Source organism: Chelonia mydas, chromosome 10, assembly GCF_015237465.2.
Source record: "Chelonia mydas isolate rCheMyd1 chromosome 10, rCheMyd1.pri.v2, whole genome shotgun sequence".
NCBI classification, from domain to species: Eukaryota; Metazoa; Chordata; order Testudines; family Cheloniidae; genus Chelonia; species Chelonia mydas.
Genome location: NC_051250.2, coordinates 69,216,013 through 69,240,400, shown reverse-complemented (window position 1 = coordinate 69,240,400; position 24,388 = coordinate 69,216,013). Strand labels below are relative to the sequence as shown.

General features: G+C 46.0%; 1 long non-coding RNA gene across 1 annotated transcript; it reads left to right on the top strand.

Annotated features, from left to right (window-relative positions):
* The first annotated feature begins 14,392 nt into the window (after positions 1-14,392).
* Positions 14,393-15,678, top strand: LOC122461894. The gene is made up of 3 exons (XR_006284140.1): positions 14,393-14,506; positions 14,632-14,710; positions 15,200-15,678. It is a non-coding gene; the product is annotated as an uncharacterized LOC122461894 (long non-coding RNA).
* Positions 15,679-24,388: the final 8,710 nt, after the last annotated feature.

The following is a 24,388-nucleotide window of genomic DNA, read 5'->3' as shown; positions in this document are numbered from 1 at the left end:
AGAACTCAGAGCCTCCTGCTTCCATATCAAAGGCTGCTAGCACCTGAACTAGAAGGGAATCTTCGTTAGCTGATAGCAGTGCAGGGACTGCGACACATGGTTGAACAGTTCCAACTCTATCCAGCAAAGGACACATGCATGCTAGCCAGCTCACCGGAATACCCACCAGGCAGAGGGGTCAGATGAAAGATGCTACACAAAGGCAGGGTTTTGTTATTTATACAAATTCAGAGCACCACTTCTGTATTCACCTTTTGCAAGTACATCTGCAAAGATTTAATCCTGATCTGTGAATTTCCATCCTTATGGCATGTGTGTCTTCACCTTGTGTGGGAAGAACATAGGAACAAACCTTTCGCTCTTAGGCGCTGCTGGCAACAATACAGAAAAGACTGTTTGTTTATATGCAACAGCCGTGCTGAGCATGGGCCATGCCTGTCTGTGCAAATGGCCACTGCGGGTATGTGTGTGTTTAGAGTTTCATTTCGTTCCCGGGAGCAGGGCATAGATCGACCTGCTGCTTCTGGGTGCCTGATAACAGAACGTTTTGAGCATGGACCTTATGAAAACGCTTTTCATGGGCCTCACAGAAGGACGGTTGTTTCTGGGCCTAACCATCTCCCCCCCCCCCTCACCTCCCCATGTAGGACTCTTGTCTGTTTGAAATATATGGAGCCCGGAGAGAACAAGACAAAGTGAAAAGAGGAATTTACGGCTGCTGAGATCCAGCCCTGGGCTGCGATTCAAGCCCAGCAGCAGGCGTAGCTGCACTCAAGCAGATTTTTCTGAGCGGCCCCGGCCCTGTGGGAAGCAGGGAGAGGACCTCATCAAGGCCATCACTGTAACCAGCTGACGCCAGCATCGCTCTGTGGCCTGAGGCCCTTCCAAGGAGTGAGCCGCGGCACAGATGTTCCCATTGTGCATCTAGGGAGCCTTCTCGGAAAAATCGAGCCGCTTCACTCTGAGTCTGCTTTTTTAGCTTTAGTTATTAATTTTTATTTCGTTTCTTTTTTGGAAAAGAGCCTTTTCTCTCCTGCTTTTCGTTACGAGTTGCCAACTCCCTCTGGCCAACTCCCTTTTTTAAGCCCCCTCTCTACCCTGAATGATGCCTGTGTCTGGTAGGTTGGCACCACTCTGCCTGAATGTGATATCAGTTGTTCCAGGGACAGCTCTTCTGCATTGGGAGATCTGTTGGACAGCACCAAAAATGAAGCAGATGAGAAGAAGGAGGGTCTTGTGGTCAGAACAGGGACTCTGGAATCTTGGATTCTATTCCCCACTCCACCATTGGCTTGTTGTGTCACCTTACAAGATCCCTTCACCTCTGGGCCTCAGTTTCCCCATCTTTAAAATAGGGAGATTAATAGTTACGTCATAGGAGCGGTTTGTAATGCTCTGAAATCCAAAGGTTTTTCCATAAGGAAAAAGGCAGCTAATGGAGGGAAAGACAAATAAAGAGGCAGCTATCAGAAAGCAGTGATGTTAGGCGAGATAGAAAGGTGATAATTTAATCATTAGATACTATGATGATGGACACCATGTAAACATCTGGTAGGGCAGACATAGCTGAGGACAAAAGGCTGGGGTGAGGGATCAGAGTTTCCAATGAAGAAGAAATTTACAACCAAATACATGGCTAGGAATGGAATCAAGGAGGCAGGGACCTTGTAGGGAAGTTGGTAGTAATGAATATAAATCAGAAGCTAGGAACTGTAGAAAAGTGATAAGCAAAGGAGAGGGACACAAGGAGAAATCTATGGCCAGCAGAGTTTAAAAAAAAAAAATCCTCCTTATTGTCCTTATGTATATTAGGAACAAAAAGAATCCTAACAAAGGTATTGGTCCATTACTAGAGGGATATGGTAGAATTATCAATAACAATGCAATGCAGAAAAAACAAGTATGCAATACATATTTCTGTTCTATATCTGAGGGCAGGGGAGAGAAAGATGATATAGTCATATCATATGATGATGAGAACACTCTTTCCATTGATAGGGGACTATCCTGGGAAGCAGTGACTCCAAAAGATTTGGGGATCATAGTGAATGATAACTGAACATGAGCTCCCAGTGTGACATTGTGGCTAACAGGGCTAATGTGATCCTTGAATGCATAGACAGGGAACTTCAAGTAAGAGCAGAGAAGTTATTTGTATTTGGCACTGGTGCGACTGCCACCAGAATACTGGGTCCAGTTCTGGTGTCTACAATTCAAGAAGAATGTTCATAAATTGGAGTAGGTTCAAAGAAGAGCTACAAGAATGACTAAAGGAGTAGAGAATATGCCTTATAATGATAGAGTCAAGGAGCTTGTCATGGAGTAACTCACCACACTAGCACCTCCTGCTGGGCATTTTGGGAATTAACTCAGTCCTTGCTAGCACCTGCCCTTTCACAGGTGCTGGGCTCGCTATAGTCCCCTAGGAAGCCAGTCTTCTCCCTAGGACTCCCTGTAGCAGACTCCTTTGCTCTGGTCTGCAGCTTCCTTTCATATGGGCCGTCTGGGCCCCAATTGGCTGGTCCAGCCGCCACCCTAAGTGTCTGCACCGTCCTAATTGGCTGTTTCCCCTACAGCCACTCCTTTGGCTGCCTGCTGCTCAGCCTCCCTATGCTGGTTTTAACCCTCTCAGGGTCAGTTCAGGGCAGGCGCCCCATCACAGAGCTCGATCTACTTATTAACAAGTAAACAAAGAGAAGGCTAAGGGGAGGAAATGGATCACAGTTTATGAGTACCTACAGGGGAACAAATATGTGATAATAGGCTCTTCAATCTAGAAGACAAAGGTATAACACGATCCAATGGCTGGATCCAAATTCAGACTAGAAATTAGACCTACATTTTTAACAGTGAGGATAATTAACCACTGGAACAATTTACCACTGCACTGACGAAGGGATGGATTAGATGGGCATTTCCCACCTCTAGCTGCCACGCCACTAGGAAAAGAACACTGAAATAAATACAGTGAGCAATGGCTCAACACATTAATAAACCTTTTACTAATGTAAGAAGAAAAACAACATGTTTGCTCTGTTTGGGCCACTGATTCATAAAGGCTGAGGATCTAGCCCTTTGAGCCCACTTAGACTGTAAATCTTCTGGGCCAGGGACTTTCTCATCTAGTAACTATACTGGATCCAAATCAGTTTCTGGGATTGGCTCATGAAAGGGGGAATGATCCCAGGTGTGTTCTGAGGTCATTACGGGTTTCTGCCCTAATGCATATATGCCTAAAATATTAGCATATGAAAATCAACCTCTTACAGAAACAAAAATGCCAAGAAGAAAGCACATATTGTTTTTATAGCTGGTAAGTGACTGGACGAGCAAATTTTTAATAACAAACAGAGGCAGGAAAAACTGTCTTTCCAAAGGGACCAGTGGGTGTCTTTATTTAAAAATGATCTGCACAATTGGGAAGGGGAATTTAAAAAGGAAACGCAATTCTAGGAGACATTGAAAAAGCCATGTAGCAGGTGGATGAAATTATACTTGTATCATATGGGGCATCCCAAGAAAGAATAAGTGTGAATACAGTTTAGGTCCAGGAAACAAGGGGTGCCCAGTGAGTGGAAGTGACCAGGTTGCCTCTGTGGGATCATCTATGTCCTGGTTATTCTCACCTTCTCACTTTGACAGCATGCACAGCTGATTGTGCCCTCAGACTCTGCTCCTGCATGTTGGGAGGGTTGGAAGGTGGGATTAATGAATATGTTGTCAAGAGGAAAGAAGACAGAACTCTGTCTCAGCCCTCAGTCTCCACCAAACTCCTGAGATGATACCAGTGCTGTACTTTTTATCTGTACACTTTAGATATATTTTTCATATCCGTTTCCTCCATTAATTCCGTGGCCCTTGAGAATTAAATGCATTTCCCTCTCATTGTAGCCTTTGTTTCCTCCAGTCTGTTTATAGCAAAGCTGGAAGGTAGCATGGTCCTTTTCTTGTTCACGTGCTAGCTGTATTAAGAAGTGTCAGTGTTGCACTTTCAGGGAATAGTGTTTAACAGTGGCTCTTGCAGAGCTAGTAGACAGAGCACTGCATTGTGTTTGTGTAGGACCATGCCTGGGGCCCATCCATTGCACGTGTTTTGGTAGATACAAGAGAGTTCTAACTCCACCATTAACATTTATAAACCAGAGATCACAGAAAGGGAGCGTGATCAACAAACACAGCAAAGTTAAGCTATGGCAGTTCTAGTCACAGGTCTCACCAATTCACTCTAACTGTAAACGATTCACTTCACTTGTCTGTAAGTGGAGATAATAGTTACCTACCCCCAAGCAAGGGTTAGTGTGAGCCCTGCTATTACTTATTTGTACAGCATCAGTGTACTAGGCATTCTACACACAGATACAAAGACATGGTCCCTTCCTCCCCAGGGCTATTAAGCTTTGAGAGACATCATACATAAAGAGAGGGAGAAGGGAAAGAGCAAAGGGATTAATAGTGGCAGTAAGCATCCATCCTATTATTGTGCATTTAAAAATATGTTTGATGCCCTGATTTTTTCAATGGTACAGGAGTGCTGGAGATAGGGGTGACCACAGGAGGTTCAATTAATGTGTATAAAGCACTTGAATAGCCTCAAAAGGGAAGCATTACTGAACCCTGGTTACCAACACAAGACAGTTAAGGTACATCTACACAAAGATAAAAGAAACACAGCTACAGCTGGCCAGGGTCAGCTGACATAGGCTCACAGGACTCAGGCTGTGGGGCTAGTGAAGTGAAGCTAGCTAAGGGTGGAGCCCATATATCTCCACAGTAATTTTGAAGCCCCAGAGCCAAACTCAGCAGACTTGAGTTTTTTACTCCTGCGTAGACATACCCTTAAGGGCCGGCCTTCCTTTAAGCCATTATGGTGGCTTAGGTTTCTCTCAAGTGTTTCTAATATACTCATCTCCATAATACCTAAGCATCATTTGTTCTAGGCTTCATAAGTATCACTAACTCATTTCCCTACAGCAACCTCATCTGTATTAACAACAGCCACCCCCCTATACTCCAGCCCCCACAGCAAAAGGAAAAGCCTAGTTTTATTGAACTGGCCTTTATACCTCTGCCCCAGGAACAGATGGGCTCAGCTTTGTTCTGGGTGGGTGATTCTCTAGAACCACCCTATTGGTTCCTATATAAATCAATAGCTGCACTGCCCCTGCCCCTAAAGGGAGATGTATCCACTCTTCTCAGATTAGCAGCCTTGTTTGAGGTTTTGGGGGTTCCTCTCTTGTCTGAGCTAAATTTAGGGGCCATTGTCAGTGAATCAGCAGCCAAATTCCTTATCTACACAGGATTCAACCTCAGCATGGTACCACATTAAAAGCAGCTGGAAGGGCTTTTTCTTTCCCTGCAGAGAGTGGTGTGTCTGTATGCACTAAACTCATCTAATTAGAACTGGGATTGGCCTAGGAAAGCCAGAGTCAGACCCTACTGCCCTAGAGCCCACAATACCTAAGTCTTACCCCAGGCTCTCCGGTCCTTTTACCTGCCTGCTGTGAACAGCTTTTCAGTAGTAGTCCCGCAAGGTCACACTTCAGGTCTTTTAATTTTCTTGGTGCTCTCTCTTTAACCCCTTCCCTGCTGCAGCAGTAATGTTTGCTGGATCTTCTTCCTGAAGCAGGGCTCCTTTTGGCTTTCTCTTTTCTCTGCTGCCAATCATGTGAGCTGGGGGGAGGGACAGCTAGCTGTAGGCACATTTTATTTATCAAAAATGAAATTTTAGGCAGGGTGGTAGGTTGGCTGGAGGTCAAAGGCAGAGAGACCTTCTTGAGCTGAGCGCTCCCTCTGTGATTGGCATTAGGAGAGGCAGGTGCTGGCGCTGCAGCAGGAGATGAGCTAAAGTGGGTGCTGTCCTGGCAGTGCCAAGGGGGAGAGAGGATTATAAGCACTCAGTGCTAGATATGGGACCCATCTGCTCAAAAAGATGTGGGGGGAGGGGCATGCACATCAGGACTGTGGTGCCGTAGTAGAGCTGTGTTGGGTTTAAGGCTGGCAGTGCAGGGGGTGTTGCAGGTCAGGGTGGAGACTTTCTGGCAGACGGTGTGAGAGGCCTGGACTAACTTAGACCTAGCTGGTGCTATTCTTTCTCCACTTTCACGGGTGCCAAAGCTTCATAAATATTTATAATGAAAGGAAGAGCTCCTAAGTGGCTGTGGCTGTTCGGCAGATGTGCTCAGACTATACCATGCAGGTGCACCTGCCCTGAAGTTCCCGTGAGATGGGGCATTCTCTTGCCCAACAGGTGTGACTGATACCTGAGGCTGATTGGGAGCAGATTATATGTAGGAGATAGGTCCAACAAGATCAGCAGCTTCACTGTGGGCTCTGTGCATTAGGTGATCAAAGTACTGTCAGCAGCATAACATCTATTACTTGAAAGAAATCAAAGGAAACAAAGACTGCCGTACTGGAAATGTTTTAACTCTCATACACACACTTTTGATTGCTAGTTTTCCCCTGAAAAGCTTGATAGGGTTTAGGTCAGAGGTTGCCAACCTGTGGTTCCAGAGCCACATGCGGCTCTTCACAAGTTAATATGTGGCTCCTTGTACAGGCACCGACTCCGGGGCTGGAACTACAGGTGCCAACTTTCCAATGTGCCGGGGGGTGCTCACTGCTCAACCCCTGGCTCTGCCACAGGCTCTGCCTCCACTCCACCCCTTCTCGTGCCCTCCCCTGAGCCTGCTGTGCCCTCAGTCCTCCCCCTTTCCCCCCTCCCCCAGCCTCCTGCATGCCATGAAACAGCTGATCGGGAGGTGAGGGGAAGGAGGAGGAGGTGCTGATCGGCGGGGCTGCCGGTGGGTGGGAGGCGCTGGGAGCGGCAAGGGGGGCAGCTAATGGGGGGCTGCTGACGTATTACTGTGGCTCTTTGGCAATGGACATTGGTAAATTCTGGCTCCTTCTCAGGCTCAGGTTGGCCACCCCGGTTTAGGTGATGTGGCAGGTTAATGCTACACCTTGAGATCTCAGAGGCCTGAGTTCAAATCCGGTGTAGATCACAAGCAGAAAGATCAAGGACTAGAATAACAGGAGTAATACTCATTAGGATGTATGGGAACCCAGGACTGGAATAGCAGGGGAGGCTCTGGTTCTGCAGACCAGGAATGAGTGACCATCATTGACAGAGCTGGGGAGCAGGAAAACTTGCATCGACCCCAGACTCTTGTTTCAACATTTACCCAATCCTTTCAAAAGACAAATCAGGGAATGCCTCGTTGGTTGTTCCAAATTAGAAAGGAGTTGATTAGCCATAAGTTTGCCCGTTTGGGAGGATAACACATACTGAGCTTGAACATACTCCCATTGAATTCAGTGGCAAAACTCCATCCATTTCTTCATAGAAGCACGTCCCTGTGTATAAATCCTCTGTTAATTTACACTCCGAGTCCTGACCATTCCTTGCAGATCTGGATCTTGCCACAGTTCTGCTATATCTTCATGCAAATGAGGCCTCTTGGATTCTGATTTGCGGAGCTATTTGTGTGCAAATCACCCCCCCCCTTCCTATGTGAGAAATGCTTAGGGTGACCAGATGTCCCGATAAAATCTGGACTGTCCTGATATTTAGTTATTTGTCCCGTGTCCCGACGGACATACAGTCGGAACATCATTTGTCCCTATATTTTGCTTCAGTGGCACTCCGTTTTTTTTTGGTTTTGTTTTTTTTTTTCGCTTGGGGCGGCAAAAAACCTAGAGCTGGCCCTGGTGGGGGGTGAGCCTGTGGCTGCCCCCCCACGTGTCCCGATATTTTGTGCTTGTCATCTGGTCACCCTAGAAGCGCTGCAGCTGCCTTACAGCTGATTTTATTAGGCAGCAGAGTGAACATGTCCCAGGAGCTTCCAAGCTCTTTGATTTTTTTCTCCTTTGAGATCAACCCCCCCCCCAAAAAAAGCCCTTTGTCAGCATTTGCATCCCAGAAACCAGGTGCATGCAGCTCCTGAGTGCTGTCCACTCCCACCTGACTCTGATGGTGCTGGCAGAATGTGGGAGGGGAGGAGAGACACAAGCCCTTATTCATTTCACACAAACACGCTAATCACCTCTGCTCAATTTCTAAAACAAATAGCCATTTTCCTTCTCTGTTTCAACTTTTCTGCCAACAATGTGCTCCAGCCCCACTTCTGGGACTCCACGGTGTTTGCAAAGGACAATGCATACAGGGCTGAGCAGGACACCAGGATGGGTAGAAGTCTAGCAACATTTGCCTTAAATGGCTTGAAGAGGAGTAAGTGCTTCTCTATGCTTGTAAAAGGCTCATTTAATTCACCTTCCCCGCCCCCCAGGCCTTACTGGCATCCAGGACACAGGGACTTTTATTACGCCATGAAATACCTGGAATGTGAAGTGATTGAACAGTTTTAGAGGAAAATGCGTCACTTCTGACTGGCCATCAACCCTACGTGCCTGCTGCCACACACCTACGCTCCGGATAGCCAACAGGAAGGCTTGTCTGGCCAAGGTCTGCTTCGAGCCGAAAGCCACACACAAGTGGGTTTTCTATTTTAATGGGAAGGGCTTGTTCAGCAGTGTTTCTGGTCAACCCTTGGTACAGTTAACAGCACCCAAAGAGACTACAGCAGCAACAGCACCGACATTTGGTAATTCACCCCTTCGTTGGTGGGCATGGGATGTGGCAGAAAGCTTGAGGGTGCAGAGATGAGTAAGGGCCCAGGACTGGAAAAGCAGGTGGTGCTGCAAATCAGGGCTGAGGGGCACTATCAGAGCTGTGTGGGAGCCCAGGACTGGGACTGCTGGGGCAGGGCTGGGCTGCGGATTAGGACGGAGATGCTTTGGCAGAGCTTTGTGGGAGTCCCAGATCACAAGGGCTGTTGCTAGTAACACCTTGACTAAGTTCTTCTGGATCCTGATCATCTTCTGTCTGTTACTGCAGTGGCCTCCTCTCCAGTCCTCTTGAGCCCCCATTGCCCCTCCCGTTTGTCCAAAATGTAGCTGCTAATATTATTGTCCTCACCCAACGCTCTGACTGTGCCTCTCCCCATCCCCCACATCCTTCTGTGCGCTCCCCTTCCCTACCCAATCCAGGTTACATCTCTTGTCCTCCCCTGCAAGGCTCCGCCCACCTCCATCTCAGCCTACATCTTGGCCCTGCGCTTTGAGTGTGTCTCCCCAGCCCACTCCACCCAGCCAGCACCTCCTTGAAAGGCCAGAGGGGCAGGCTGCTGGCTTTAAGAATCCCGTTTCCAGCTTTGTTCTGCCAACGTGAGGCGCCTGGAGATCAAAAGCCTACTACTGCTGCTCTGGGGGAAAGGGGGTGCATGGGGGGCTCACTTGTCAGAGGCTGTCTAGGGAGACTGGCTGACACAGAGAAACTCTGCAGAGGGAGTCTAAAGCAGTTGGGCCTTCCCAGAGCCAGGGAATCATATGCCTTAGGGCAAGGGTTCTCAAACTGTGGGTCAGGACCCCAAAGTGGGTCAGGACCCAGAGCTGATGTTAAACTTGTTGGCTGATGCCAAAGCCTGAGCCTCTCTGCTCCGGGCTGAAGCCCAAGCCCACGGGCTTCAGCCCGGGGTGCAGGGCTCTGGCTCCACCCCATTTCCCTGCCCTCCTGCCCAGGGTTATGGAGTAATTTTTGTTTTCAGAAGGTGTTCACAGTGCAATGAAGTTGGAGAACTGCTACCTTAGGGAAAACCTAGACATGCGTACAGTCTGTTTTGTTGTTTTAAGAGCTGTTTTCTCTGAAATTCTGTGGTTCTAACTAAATGATATTTTGCTTCAACGAGGCTGCCTGGTCACAATATTAACCACTGGTCCCTGCTTCAGAGGGAACAGAACGGGAAGGTCTGAGCCTCTGTCAGACCTGCTGAGGTAATCTCAGTTAGTATCAGGCACTGCAACCCAGCAACCAGTCTGAGAGTGGCGCATCCTGTGATTCCATCAGAGCCAGACAACATCCCAAGGCCTGAGCCTCGGGAGGGGAGCTCGACAGGACTGCGAGGGGTCAGAGGTGCAAGTTCGCCTGGGAACTGTGACAGCTGCCCACAAACCATGAGATCTTAACAAGCAGCCCTCCCAGCATGTCCCATCTGTCCTGTTTGTATCTGGTATCGTGTGAGCTACTATTTCAGAGCTGGGTGCATTGCTGCCACGTAATCCCTGATAGCACAGGCCAGGGGTGAATTGCAATCCGAACCGCCCAGCTAGGCTATTGTAATATGCCCCACTCTTGAGGAGCACGTGGAATGTTCAGCTGGTGCGGAATGAGGCTGCTTGCCTCCGGAGCAGGGTGGGTCATTGTGAGCCCATAGAAAACATACTCACCCCGTTCTTTGTTGACTATCTGTGCTCTTCCAAGTACAATTCCAGTTGCTAATTATAATCTTCCAAACCCTCCAAGATCTGGGACTCATTTAGAGTCTGTGGGCTGGATCCTCCACTGGCGTTAATTGGCGTAGTTACCTTGGAGACAGTGGAGCTATGCCAGTTTACACCAGCTAAGGATCTGGTTCGGTTTCCCTCCCTGCTGCTCAATCATGGCAATTGTGCTTCCCTGAAGCACACTTTTTATTGCAACCTGAGTTTACTTCATCCCTCGCCTTCCAGGACACTCCATCCTCCAGATCCCCAAGTGTTTGGAATTTGGCTCTTGATTAATTGACTCCATTTGACATACTATTAACGCCAGAGATTTCGCTGGGCAGGCGACGGATGCTGAGTAGTTGCATTGAGACGACTCGCATGTTTTTGTTTGTTTTTAATAAGCTGTACGGCGCCCGGCTGCTGCACTCTACCGGCCCCACAAAAAGCCCTATAAATAAACCCAGCAAATAAATAACATTAGCTGTGTGGGAGGCCAGGTCTGTAGGAGCAGGTGCTGCAGATCAGAGGTGCGTCGGCAGGGCTGTGCGTGGGAATCTTGCACAGCGCCTGCCCATACAATGCCTGACGCGATCTGAAATGTTTGCAAATGCTTTTAATTCCCTCTGTGGACCAAGCTGTGAGTGAGGCACACAGCAAAGCCATGAAGTGTGTGTGGGGGGGGGGGTCGGGGGGGGTCATACTCTGCATCAGGAGGGACTGGAGATGAGGCACAAAAAGAATGGGACTCATGAGCAGAAATAAGCCTGAACCCCAGTATTCAGATCTGGGTCAGAACATCACCCAAGTTCAGGGTGCTGGACTTTGGATTTTGATTTGATTCATAGATTTTAAGGCCAGAAAGGACCATTAGATCATCTAATCCAGGGATCGGCAACCTTTGGCACGCAGCCCTTCAGGGATAGCCGCTGGCGGGCTGGGCCAGTTTGTTTACCTGCAGCGTCTTCAGGTTCGGCCGATCACAGCTCCCACTGGCCGCAATTCGCTGTCCCAGGCCAATGGGCACTGTGGGAAGTGGCGGTCAGCACGTCCCTCGGCCTGTGCCGCTTCCCCCAGCCCCCAGTGGCCTGGAATGGTGAACTGCGGCCAGTGGAAGCTGCGATCAGCCGAACTTGCGGACGCTGCAGGTGAACAAACTGGCCCGGCCCACCAGCGGCTTTCCCTGATGGGCCACGTGCCAAAGGTTGCCGATCCCTGATCTAATCTGACATCCCTGTATATCACAGGCCATAGACGTTCACCCAGTTACCGCTGCGTTGAGCCCAATGACATACGCTTGACAGAAGCAAATCTTCCAGAAAGATAGCCGGTCTTGATCTGAAGACATCAAAAGATGAAGAATCCACCACTTCCCTTGGTAGGTTGCTCCAATGATTAATCACCCTCACTGTTAAAAGTTTTTGTTCCTTATTTCTAATTTGAATTTGGATGGTTTTAATTTCCAGCCTTTGGTTCTTGTTATGTCTTTCTCAGGTAGCACATGTGTTGGAGGGGTCCAGCTCTGTGCAGGCTTCATGCCTTGCTTTTTCTGCCCCTTCAACTGCATGTGCACTGTCTCCTGTTTCAGACCTTGCACTAAAGCTTTCCCCTGTCCTTCTATGAGCACATTTCCTTCAGTTCTCTCTGGGCCGATTACCCTCATTATCTTTGTCCTTTTACAGTATGTTCATTTCTCAGGGCTTGGCTGTTTCATAAAATATATCTGAGGCCCAGGGAATGTCTCCAATTAATGGATCAATTCTTTTGCTAAACCAGTTTTCCTTTGTGATTTCCCCATGTCCTGCTAGAAGCTGATTGCATGTCCCTTAGATCTGTCGGGCTTTGGTGCATGGAAAGCATATGCTCTTTAACAGGAGATCCTTTATGTAGGCATTCTACTGTCCTTTGATAAGGGAAACAAGCAGCCTCTTGATACTTTTCAGCACTGTGGGCCCTACGTTAACAATTCCAGCCCTCAATATAGTAAATGGACAGCTCAGTTTAGGGGAAAACAGTAGTGAAAACAAATTACTTTCCCTCATTTGCTGTCCCAGCTGTTGAACATTCAGGGCCAAGATCATCCCTTGTATAACAGCACCACAGACAGTAGAATTAGGCCGGGGATTACTCTGGCTCTGAGTGTGGCACTCCCTGCTCACCACCAGGTGACCTGCCAGCTGCAGAAGTCTAAGCCTGAATGAAAGAAAGCTAAATCCCATGCTGGAACAGATGGATACAAAATTTGCCAGCAGCTAAATACTTAATTAAAACCTCTCTTGGGCTTTCACCCTGTTAAAAAGCTGAACAGAAATTGGAGCCATTCTCCAAAGAGACACTTTAAGAGTAAAAGACACGTGTGTGCCAATCTATTTGTCTAGTGTATTCTCCCACCGCCCCCTTGTCAGCTCTGCATTATTTATTGTCCCCTGCCTAAAGGGTCTCAGGTTATTCATGTGTCACAGAGTCTCCAGGGGAGAGTTCCCCATCACCCAGCCAGCACCCCATTTCTCTCTGTTCCTGCTCCTTTTACACTGACTGTAGATTGCCTAAGGAAGGGTGGCAGGGCTGTGGTGGAAGGAGCTCACTTAAGCTGGATACACAATGGGAAAGTTGGGACCAGGAATTCTCCACTGGTTGTAGAAACGAAACGGCAGAGGCTGCAGCATAAACATGGGTCAAGTGTCAATACCCCGTGCCATCTAACCTTGCTCTAAAATCATTAAATATAAATCATGTACTATGGACATGTCCTCATGGAAATCAATGGCACAACTTCCATGGTGCCCCCCCCCAATTTTTTTTTGGGGTGGGGGAGTATTTCATGGGATATAGTAATAATCCGTATATTTAATTATATAATTAATATTGCATTTGGGAAAGAAAACCAAACGACTAACAATAAAGTTGTTTTTCCTCTTAATATATGTAAATAAATAACAAGCAGAACTCATCCGCAAGGACTCATTACCAAGCCAGTTCCTGCAGTCCTGATTTTGCTATTCAACTTGTCTTTTCCAATAGACTCTCCAGGTGCCATAAAAGCCCAACATTCCATTCTTCTCCAAGGCAGACACACCTTTTTCAAGTATTAATCACTTTAGCAACTGTGATTTCTGTCCAGTAAAGGAGGGTGAGGTTCATGCTAAAAAGAGTTTTGTTTCCCAGCCACGTGGAGTCTCAGGGTGGGACAGTTGTGCTTACCATGAGGAAGTCCTGCAAAGCGGAATTAGTTACACAATAGGAATAAGTTGTCTAGAATATTTAAAGTGATATCCAAACCTTGGAGAGGACATAAGCAGGTGTCGTTTCAAACTCCCCTGATTCCAGGACATGCTTACTGTGACAGTTCTTCCAATTGGCAAGCGCAGATTTACATGGAGAACAGATGGGCGCTTGTCTCTAACCACAGTAGTGTCACAGAACTGAAGCATCATCTTAAAATAAGCCTCACAACAATCTAATGATAGTGACATAGGGCCAGATTCTGATTTCAATTACACTATGATAAATACAGAGAAACATTGTTGAAATCAGTGGAGCTACTTTGGATTTGCTCAGGTGCAGAAGATAGCACATTTTTGGAATGTTTCCAAACAGGTTTTGTTTTCTCTTTACCCCACTCAGTTTCATACTCAGAAATTGTTTGCAAAGCACTAAAGGCAAAATCAGCCAGAGCATCCTTGAGTGAATCTAAATCCTGCAGCAGGCAGATGGTTATTCTTCCTTCCATAAATATCTTGAAAGGTGGAAAGGTCTCAGTTGCATGGCCCATCCTTAATGGGGAGAGGTGATGAAATAATGCTGAGGTCGCTAAGAAGAGAAAAAGAAGAGTTTAAAAAAAGAAATGCAGGAATATGAGTGAGGCAGAACAAAACAAGATTGCAGTTCTCCATAGAGCCAAGAGTTCCCCTTGTATACTTCATGCCTTTGTCCCACCTGGGGCTGCAGAATAGTTGGTTACACCTGGCTCAGACATGGTGATCTGCTAATTAGGATGCAAAGGAGACAAGGCAGGCACTTCTCATCCAATATTCTCCAGGGCACACTCAGGATCTCAAGAGCAGATTAAAACTATCTGCTTTGGAAATTCATGAGTGAAACAAATGGCAGTCAAATTATGGTGTCTGGTTAGCTCTCCACTTGGCTAGGCATGTTAATGAATATCCTTTTGCCACAGTAAGGATGGGTGAGTAACTGGCAGTGAATAATTTATTGGATGAGTTTTGTCTCTTCTTTTCTCACAAACTGCAAAAATAGTACAATTTTCTCAAATTTATTCAAAATGATGCACCCAATAATTTTGCTCTCTAGATTTCACAGAAGTTGATCACAATGAATATTTGGTATTCAACCTGCGTTGCTTGCTCTGATGGGACTCACAGCTCATATGGTATGTTTCTGAGCCCTTACTGAATCCATGTAATTCCTAATACTCCCTAATAATTGCTGTTCACTTTTTCTACATACGCCCTGCCAGTAAACTCACTCACTAGAATACTTGCAGGTGCAGTCAGAGTCAAAAAGAAAAAAAGGCCAAGTAATCCTATTCCCCAGAGTTATGTTATCACATATGTTATCTTGCATGAGGGTGCAAACTTAAGGTTGCCATTAATAACTATTATTATATTGCTAATAATAACCTTCAAAGGCAAAGTGGTTACAGAAAGGAAAACTTGCAGTTAGTAACCAGGTCCAGTTTGTGCAAACACAGCCTGACTCACAAAGCCCTACTCAGATGGAGAATGAGAGCTCCTTCTGTTGTCTCAGGCCTGGCTCTTTCCAGCCCTAACTGGGCTGGGTGAGTTTGAGGATGAGCTTTAGCCCAGGCTGTTTTCTGTACCAAAGCCTACTGTGTGAGTAAAAATAATGTGTCTCTCAGTTTCCTTCAGGGTGACGCAAGACCTGATTTAAACCTTGGCTCTACGCACACACCACATTGCTCCTTTGGGTACACTTCTATTTGCAGTTCATCAGTTACAGAAAAGAAGATGGGATAAAACCTGAGAGAGGCTGAATGCATTGACTCCTGTTGACTTCATTAGACGTTTAGGGGCAAAACCCTTTGTAGGAGGATCATGCTCTAATCTAAGTGTGCCAGTTGCCAAAGGGTCCGTTCAAATGAAGAATCCGATGATTCTTTCCAAGTCTATCCCGCGACAGCGATGGCATCATTTGCCTTAACTGGGAGGTGGTGTATCCTGTCCTCTGACATACATTTTCAAGTCTATACCCCAACTGCCCGTTGATCACTAATGGTTTTCTGTAACAACCACCCCTCCTCTCCATTTGGAAATAGATTCTTGAAAATCGCCTTGGATTTACTAAGAGGTAAAATAATCCTGAATAAAACGAATATACATTACAACATACAATATGCTGCGACTCCCTTGCACAAGTGGCATTGTTTCACAGAGGCATTGGGCATCATGGGTATTGTAAACAGAGTTGGAGCTAATGCTGAAATATGTGTATGCACTGGCCAAACCATTGCCTCTATCTACATTCTGTAGCTCTCATCTCCCTCTGGTCCTGTTTTTCTGAGGGGAAAAAGGAGTGTTTTTCAGTGGTGCTCGCTCAAGTGTGTGTGCTTAACATGATCAAAAAGCCCTGTCAGAGGTAAGCTAACAGCTCTGAAGCTGTGTTACCTGGCTGTGATGTGTAGCCTAGGGGGAAGAGAGCAGAACTTTGCCATCTCATTTCCACAGTGTTGGAAAACAAGCAGTACCTCGCTATTCCCCTCTGCGTCAGATCTGGTAGATGAGCTGTAGCTGAAAGAGAGAGATCACATAAGGAACTGCGCATCGGGTACTGCAAAGTGCTGTCAGTGCTGGCACAGACTGGGCCTTCGGTGCACTGAGCCAATGATGTATTTTTGTCATGGAGCTTTCTTAATCTGCGTAATGCGCAATCTACTAAACCTCATGGCTTCCAGGGCATATCCTGCTTGACGCCCAAGGTATTCCAGAAAGGGCTTGATATCAGAAAACAGAAGCTGCTTTGCAAAAAAGAGGCCCTTAGACCATATGTAATAGATGCAGAGATAAAAAAGTTTCTGTACAGTAAGCAACAACATATCTCCAATGTGCTGCGTCAGACCAGAGGCTTCCAGTTCATGTGTTCCAAGGGCAATTACAATGCATTTACAATGTACTGCTGTCATCTTTCTCCCCAGACATCCCGGCTCCAGTCTCATTGGGTTTCCATGGGAACCACAACAGCTCTGCCAAAACTCACACCTTCTAAGACCTTTTGAGTGGAAACTCCATCTGTGTAATTTCCACATTTAAGAAGCTGCCCCCTTCCCCAGATACCCTCTTCCCCAGCCCCAGCCCCCCTTGTTACCTGACAATTCTACAGATTAGGCAGCCCCACTCATTTCAGCACTCCGATTTTTTTGAAGCTCTGGGTTGTGTTTGCCATCGGCATTTTCAATGGAGCCATTGATAGCATTGCTAGTTAGTTTGGGCGTCTGGCTTAGCGGCTCTGATACCTTGAATCAGAGACACTGGCACTTACCCGAGCCACATCTAGGAATAAAGCGTTTCTTGAGGAATCTAAACTCCTAGTTCTGAATGCAATTGAACCCGTACAAGGACGGATCTGAGTAATTCCCTTATCTCCAGATGGTCACTACAGCAGATACATAAGGAAATGAACTTTCCAAGGCAGGTGCCTGCACAGTAGAACAGTTTCTGGGCTTTTGGGGTTAGGACCTCAGGGAGCTTGTCATTCTCCCTGTTTTTGTGCCGGCCCAGCCCCAGCATGAATTGGAGCAGCCTAGGTGCTGCTGTAATTTATGCCACTGGTGCAAGGTCCCTAAAATGCCACCATGTCCCCTCCCTTCCCCCAAGCTAACCCCTGTATTGGGGAGTACGGTGAGGACAGATCCAGCTGGTGCAGGGGCTGCCTTGGCTGGCTTTATGCCAGTGAAAAGCTTCTCTCCACACATTAATTCTGCTCATGTCATTTGCAGTCAGAATCTGGTCCTCAGCTTAGCAAGGACAGAGCCAAGGTCCCAGTGTCATGACTTGTGGGTTCTGGTTGACGAGTCCTAATGTTCTGTGAGATTGTGGACTTTTGTAGCTTACAAATGTACAAGTCACGCATTTTATAGACCAGCTGGTGGGAGATCTTTTTTTAAGCTCTTATTTGAAAGTGGCAGTGAAACTGTGAATGTTTCTTATTCCTGAGCTTCTCACATATTTTAACCATGTCTGTTCTGAGTCATTGTTAATGGATTAGTTACGTCTCTCTCTCTTTCACTTTAAAGTTAGAAATAAAGACAAAGGGATATTAAATATAGCAAGGGCTATTGCCAGAGAAGAAAGATGGGACACAGACCTTTCACAGGGACTATCCCAGGTGATGTGGGGCATCTTGGCAAGACCAGTGTGTGGTTTTTTACCCTGAAGTGAACAGCTTAAATTTTTGATACAGTAATACTATATACTGTGATGGGCTCAGTCACAGAGACCCCCTTGGGACTGTCACCTGATGTGCTGAAACTACCTCTGAGCCCGTTTTCCCTGTCAGCTTGGGACTCCAGAACCCTGCCTTGTTGAGCCAGACTCGCAAGCCTGCTACAACACAGACCCAGGGTCTGAACCACGTCCCACAAAAGCTGCAAGCTTTAATTGAAAACCGCTCAGCAGGTACTCCTGTCTCCAGCACCCAGACACCCAGCTCCCAATGGGATCCAAACCCCAAATAAATCCGTTTTACTCTGTATAAAGCTTACACAGGGTAAACTCATAAATTGTCCACCCTCTATAACAGAGAGAGAGATATGCACAGCTGTTTGCTCCCCCAGGTATTAATCACTTACTCTGGGTTAATTAATAAACAAAAGTGATTTTATTAAGTAAAAAAGTAGGATTTAAGTGGTTTTAAGTAATAACAGACAGAACAAAGTAAGTTACCAAGCAAAATAAAACAAAACACGCAAGTCTAAGCCTAATACATTAAGAAACTGAATACAGGTAAATCTCACCCTTAGAGATGTGCCAATAAGTTTCTTTCACAGACTAAAAGAAAAGGAGTACTTGTGGCACTTAGAGACTAACAAATTTATTAGAGCATAAGCTTTCGTGAGCTACAGCTCTCATGAAAGCTTATGCTCAAATAAATTTGTTAGTCTCTAAGGTGCCACACGTACTCCTTTTCTTTTTGCGGATACAGACTAACACAGCTGCTACTCTGAAACCTTTCACAGACTAGACTCCTTCCTAGTCTGGGTCCAATCCTTTCCCCGGTACAGGCCTTGTTAGTTCCAGCAGGCATCTTAGGTGAAAAGCAGGGGATTCCACATGACTGGGACCCCTTTGTTCTGTTCCACCCCCTTTTATAGCTTTGGCACAAGGTGGGAATCCTTTGTCTCTCTCTGGGTTCCCCCCCTCCTTCTAAGTGGGAAAGCACCAGGTTCAAGATGGATTCCAGTATGATGTGACATGTTCACATGTCCTGTGAGACTTCATTACCCACTTGCTGGCACACACTTATACAGGAAGGCTTAGAAATAAACAGAGCCATCTACAACCAATTGTCCTAGTTAATAGGGGCTATCAAGATTCCCAACCACCATTAATGGCCCACACTTTGCATAACTACAATAGGACCTCAGAATTATATTTCATATTCCTAATTTCAGATCCAAGAATGATACCTTCATACAAAAAGGATGACCACACTCAGTAGATTATATGCTTTGTAATATGATACCGTACAAGAGACCTTTTGCATAAAACATATTCCATTTACATCATATTTACACTTATAAATATATTTCCATAAACATGTGGAGTGCAACGTCACATGGACACACTAGGAGAGCGAGATCTTTGCTAATGGTAATGACTGGCATTTATAATGATGCCTTTTATACAAGGATCTCTAAGTGTTTTGCAAACTATCTGCCTGAGATCACTTCACCCACCACTGAAATGCAGCCCTCACTGGAGCGGAAAAGGACAGATGATTAACAGTGCACAGCAACACTACACAACAGTTTGGAAGACAGAGTGAAGAACACAGTATCCAGCTGAAACTGCAGGGTAATTTAGGGAGGCAGAATGAATACCCGAATTAGAACTTGGCCAGCACAACCGGGTTAACATCCCAAGTCTTGTAAGAAGTGCCATGGAATCTTTCATGACCACAGCAGTCAGGGCCTTCGTTTTATCTCTCATCCCAAAGGCAGCCTTTCACGAGGAGTGTAACTGTGCCCATTGTTTCCATTCGAAAAACTGACATGTGCTGACAAACTTCTTCAACAGATCTCATGAAAGCTCAGCAGTAGATGTCTGTCACCAAGGCATAGTAATTAGGAACAGCCAGCCTGTTGGTGTCATTGACAGAGATTGCTACACTGACAGGCAGAGACTAGTATTTGGAAGCAAGCTTGCATCTTGTGCTGTCCAGAGCATTGGAGATGAGGCTCTCCACTTCACCTACCAAGCGAAGAGGTTCATGTGTATTTTTTTTATATTCTCCTCACCTTGTGCACTTATCTCTTCCCCAAAAATCTGTATAAATGAGATTAGGCTTGATTAGGGCTCTATCCTGAAACTTCTTCTGGGTCTGTCTGTTAACTTGGTGACTGTGTATATTAATTATTATTGTTAGTAGTAGTATTTTATTAATGTACATTGCCGGAGCACCTAGAAGCCCCAGTCACAGACCAGACCCCCATTGTGCTAGATACTGTACAAACAGGACAAAGAGATGTTGCCTGTCCCAAGGAGTTTACAGTCTAAGAAGTAATTACAATCTAAGCATATTGATTTATAGCACCTGTCTGGGAATGGGAAGGAATACTCTGTTATTGCTATTTATTATTTAGCTTCCAGTAGCACCTTCTAGGTTTGAGGCCTTTTCTTAACACTGAGGGTAACATAAACCTGCCGTGGGAGAGCTGACACTCTAAAAAGACAATACAGACAAAAGGGAGAATATGGAGCAGGTTGGTGACAGGTCAAAACTTATTAATTACATATATTTTGTCATTGTTGCTTTTTTAAACTAAAGACTCTAAATTGCTGGAGAATTCAGCCTTCTGATCTGGCTCCCATACCCATTTCTGGCTCCAGTTCCAATCTCCATCTTCCCCTGTCTCCAACATTCAATATCCTCCCTCCACGCAGGTGAGCAATTCACTCCCAAGATAAATAGATGAGCTAGACTCTGATCCAGTGAAGTGTTTACACATGTTTAATGTTAAGCATGAGAGTAGTCCCGTTCCACAGCCTGAGCCCCAGTCTACACTACAAACTTATGTTGGTATAATTATGTTGCTCAGGGGGCTGGAAAATCCACACCCCTGAGTGACGCAGTGATACCAGCCTAATCTCTGCGGAGGATGTAGCATCTTCACGAAGTGCTACAGCGGTGCAGCATGGCACTTGTAGACAAGCCCTTAGCTAGTTTCTTGTAGGGGGTTGTAGGAGAAGTGGGTTTCTGGGAGGGATTTAAATGAGGAGGGGGTTTGCAGATCAGCTGAGGAAGGACTTAGGGCGTGGCGTGGAAGCAGGCACACAGATGTTTGTGGGAGAAGCAGACAATATATCTTGTTATTGCAAAGACTACCCTTGATAAGACCAACAAGACCGGTTATGTCAGGTCAAGTAATCCAGAACCATGAGAGCCATCAGTGGCTTCCAAGAGGCTGTCATGAGACTTTCAGCAAGGCAGGAAAAGAAAAATAGACAAATTCAGTGTCTGATCTTCATTGCTGTTCATTCCCATCCAGTGGTGAGAGCTGGGATTGTTGTTTTCCCCCAAGTGGATTTCATGGCTCTCATAACATCTTTTAGAAGCTGCAGACACTTCTGCAGATTTTAAGTCCCTCCTGTGTTCAGCTCAGCGAAAACTGCAGACAGATAGACATGGCTGGCTGAAAGTATGCTCCTTCTGAAGACCTGTTCCTGCAGTCAAAGATTATTTCAAAAAGAATCTTTCAATTCCCTCATCTACTAGAGACCGATTGATATTTGAAATGTTACTTTCAACCGAAACTTGCCATTTCTGGCCCACTTGGGCCATGAACTTTGGTGTAAAGGTTGTTTGTGCAGCATCCTAGATACAGCATTGGAAGATGGAAATTTTACAAACAAATGGAATGAAATGTTGGTTCATGTAGGTCATACCCAGTGTTTCCCCTCACTCTGGCCCCTCTTCACCCTGTTCAAGTAGAACAGTATGGCTGAAGGACCTCTGAGTTAAGACCAAACTATGCGTATCAGCACAAGACATATTTCTTTGATGACAGAATGGGCTATACTTCTTCACTGATTGGAAGTTTGGCGTCAACTGTTTGCCTCATTTATCTATATGGCATTTCCCAAGAGAAGTATGCAGTCTGCATGTGGGACAGTTCTTATCCAGTGAATACTCATTTCCCCCAAACACAAACTGAATGAAAACATTTTTCAGTTGGTTCAGTTTCTGCCAAGACCTCCCAGCTGCTTTAGAACTTTTCCAGTTTAAAAAGTCAGTGACACTCCAGTGGGCCTATGCTAGGCAGCCCCTTTGATCCCAGCAATTGACTTGAGCTCAGCAGCAGGGCCCATAAATGAGCAAACAAATGAGGCCCATAGCTGAGGTATGAATGGGGCTGAACAAAAGGGTGCCATTGCTAATATCAGTACAGCAATAAAGGCCCTGTCTTAAGGACATAAATGAGTGGACTAAGGTTCTATTAGAAAATGAACTGGAAAAGTCTACCCCAGTATAGACAGTCCATGAGTAGAGTTCCAGTAGAGACTCAACAATCTGTGAATGAAGTGGCCCTAGCAAAAGAAGAAGGTAACATTGCTTTGGGCTACCCTTCCCTGCATTCCTTCTTATTTTACTCTGTGGCCCTTTTTCTTGTCTTTTCCTCTCTCCCTGTCTCTTCTTCCTGTCCTCACTCCAACTGTCTCGTATTAATTCCCTGCATTTTTTCACTGAAAGGGCTAGACAGAACCCTGCCAGTGCCAGGTTAAATTCCTAAAAACAACCTTGTTCTTCCTCGAGGAGGCCCAAATACATTCATTCATTGATTGGGCCATGAGTTGATACTTGATTTCCCCCCTCCTGGTGTTTCAGATACATTTTTTTATTATTATTAAACTGCTCTAAAAGGACCAACAGATTGCCTGTGAATGACCACACAGAGGAATACTACAAAGCCGCTATTCACGGCCAAGAAAATTGTACAATCCCAGTGGCACGGCAGAAAGACAGCTCTTTATAAACCAAGTTGCATTAGAGGTCAATGGTCATAAACCGCTCACCCTGCCTTCCACAGGATTTAAGTTTTTAATGGTAATCAGATCTTTTGACTATTGTACGGAAAGATTTTTGTTTGTTTTCTGAGGATTGCTGGGGAGGCAGCATATCATGGTGGGTGATGAATGTCACCAGCAGCCCCATAGTCCCCATAGTTGTTACCCAGTCAGGAGTTGGGCTGGACGGAATTGATGCTGGGTTTCTGTTTTTTGGATCACTGGGCTTGAAAAAGGAGATCGAGTCATTTGGAGTGAATCTGATGTGAAGCTGGGAAAACAAAAGCAAACCTGCCAGAGAAACAGCATTAGTCCAGTTGTGCACATGGCCCCCAAAAGGTAGAAAACCAGTGAAAAGAGAGGGAGACACTCAGTACTTGAACTCACCTGTAAGGAACAAAGTTCTTCCACCATGATTGCCAGGCATGGCAAAGTGCAGGCCTCTGCTTGAGTGTTGAGTACCCAGATTCAGATCACTTCCTTTGTTCTGAGGAGGCCTGTAAGATGCCCTCTTTCATAATGACAGGTTTCAGAGTAGCAGCCGTGTTAGTCTGTATTCGCAAAAAGAAAAGGAGTACTAGTGGCACCTTAGAGACTAACCAATTTATTTGAGCATAAGCTTTTGTAAGCTACAGCTCACTTCATTGGATGCATCCGATGAAGTGAGCTGTAGCTCACAAAAGCTTATGCTCAAATAAATTGGTTAGTCTCTAAAGTGCCACTAGTACTCCTTTTCTTTATGCCCTCTTTCCTGGCCCTGTTAGTCTGTCTGTCTGGGTTCTGCATCTGTCCCCTGATGCAATAACTCCATGAGTCTCATCTAGGGCTAAATCTGTGAGGTCCTTAACTTACTTTTAACCCTATCTTTTTTCAGATAAAAGTCCAGTGGATGTCAAAGAGGGATTTGCCTGAGCATGAAATAAAGGCTTTATTATGGGGCCTCAGCGATGTGCTGGCAATGAGAATGATTCTCATGCAGGTAAAACCCCTGTTAATATCAACAAGAATTAGGACTGTGGAATCAGGTAAATGGTTTGTAATAGGATCTCCCCTGTGCTGCTACCTGGGAATCTCTAGGCATCAAGAAACGCGTTAAGAGTGGCATGCCCCCACCGTAACTTTGAATTCCCTTAGTTTCCCATTGATACTAAGTTTAATTCCCCCCATCAATTTCAAGGCATTCATATAGTATGTTGTAAATGTGCAATAGTCCTGCGCTACCTTGTCTCCTGGTGGGTATGGGTGTGTGCAGGGGTGGTACTTAATGGTGGAAAAGAAGAGAAAGTTGGTGTGTGCTTAGTGGGTGAATAGACAGATAACATCTCCTAGCACTTCCCAGCGAAGGTGGCAGGAATGTCCCTTGTCCCGTCTGAAGGATGTGATGTCAGTGCACCAACAGGATGGTGGCCAGCAGCTCTCATGACTCTTTGGTGGCAGGGAGAGCATTTTCTTCCTTCTGGTGTCTGACATTGATTCCTTTGGCTAAAGCAAGGGTATTTAGGGCACTTGTCCAGAGGTAGATCTATCTGTGTCTCCCTGCCTAGCTCCAGTTAGCAGAGTTGCGGGGAGGACATGGTGCTGTAGATGGTGGTTTTGCTGGACTTGCCACAGACTGAGGCCCACTGGTGGAGAAGGCACAGAATGCCATCATGCTGAAAGGCACAGGCGTGGCTGGTGGAGCGATGAGTGTCACTGACTGACTATCGAGGTCCTGATTCTCTCTTGCCTGGCACCTTGTGGCATCTTTTCCACCTGTGCCAAGTGGCTGCAAAGTGCTGCCATTCAGATCTGGGAGTATTTTATACCCA